Source organism: Aplysia californica, unplaced genomic scaffold, assembly GCF_000002075.1.
Source record: "Aplysia californica isolate F4 #8 unplaced genomic scaffold, AplCal3.0 scaffold00428, whole genome shotgun sequence".
Taxonomy (NCBI): domain Eukaryota; kingdom Metazoa; phylum Mollusca; class Gastropoda; order Aplysiida; family Aplysiidae; genus Aplysia; species Aplysia californica.
Genome location: NW_004797698.1, coordinates 191,431 through 192,974, shown reverse-complemented (window position 1 = coordinate 192,974; position 1,544 = coordinate 191,431). Strand labels below are relative to the sequence as shown.

At 43.8% G+C, this 1,544-nt stretch overlaps 1 protein-coding gene across 4 annotated transcripts in view; it reads left to right on the top strand.

Annotated features, from left to right (window-relative positions):
* LOC101864082 (RNA-binding protein 25) overlaps nt 1-1,544 on the top strand; it is a 69,384-nt gene that overhangs the window by 11,892 nt on the left and 55,948 nt on the right. The window lies entirely within an intron of this gene.

The window sequence follows — 1,544 nt, the reverse complement described above, 5'->3', positions numbered from 1 at the left end:
AGGGGGGGGGGTTTGCATGGTTTTTTGTTTGTTTGTTTGTTTGGGGGTTTTTTAAGGTTGTATTTTGGGGTTGCATGACTTTTCGTTTTTAAGGGGGGGTGGGGTAATCTGGGGTTGTACGTTCTTTATTTTATTTTTTTATTTTTTTGGTATTTTGGCGTTCATATTTGGTTCGTTTTTCGTTTCTGGTATTTTGGGGTTGCATGTTTTATCTATTTTTAACACTGGTATTTTGGGTAGAGGCGTTTCATGTTCTACCACAGTGACAGCTTCCTGTTGGGGTTTGTCCGATCAGTTTTTTGGGTATTCCACAGCGGTCAAAACCAGTTCAGGGTTGTCTTTGGCATCGTGGCCTTTGAAGGCTATACCGGACTAACTGTTATTTTTTTAAAAAATATATAAGTGGTTTTTATCTCCCCATCGCCACAATTTAGATCATTTTGGTTGCGGCCTTAAGCCTACGTGTCGGGGCCAAACCGGGCTGAGAGGGACGCAACATCCCATCAGAAAGATCGAGCGAGATACTCTTATCAATTTTTTCTCCTCACTCGGGAATCGAACTCCTGCATGCGACAGCGAAGTGCTTAACCAAGGCAGACAAGACGCTCGTTTCATCCCTTCACAACAACAACCACAACAACAACAACAACAGCAACAACACGACCAACAGCAATAACAGCAACAACAACAATAACAACAACAACAATAATAACAAAAAGAACAACAATACCACCACCAACAACAACAACAACAACAGTAACAACAACAACATATTATTCATATGTACAGAGATGGAATCATAGGCCTCTGTGCTGCAGTGGTAAGCCACTTTGCTATTGCTCGTAAAGGACTTAAGTTCGATTCCCGAGACCAACAGTTTTGTTTTTCTTAAAATGGAATATCTCTGTCTGCCTGCGGGGATGTTGTATCCCACTGAGCCCGGATTGGCTCTGACAGACAATGACGAAGCAACCCGCCTCCCAAAACTAATAATGATAATAATAATAATAATAATAATAATAACAACAACAATAATAATGATAATAACAACACCCCCTACCAAAAAACAAACAAACAAAAAAAAAACCCTCCCCCCAAAAAATTATAATGTAAAACAAAATTTTTAAAAAAACCTACCACGTAGAGAGGAGGGAGAAAGGAGAAGGGAGGATAGTGAAGGGCAGGAAGGAGGAGGGAAGATGGAGGAAAGAAGCGGGCGGTGATCAAAACAAAGTCGGACAGCAACAGTGTGTTTTGGTTGACCCCCCAGTCTTTTGGACCCGTCTCAGATGACGGCAAGGCGCCATTTCTGCTTGTTTTTCGCGCCAGAGTCTCGGCTCCTTTAGTGCGGAGTGTTGTCCCTGGCTTTGACAGTGCGCCTGTCCAACAGGGAGCAGGCGAGGCGAGTGACACGGAGCAGACCGAAACACACAACTCTGCATGGCAACGTGCCATTTTGTACCTGACCTGAGACTGAAGCTCAAAGCTCACAGCGGCGTCTTGCGTTGAGTGGGAAAGTAGGCTACTGGTTGGGGATTGGGGGG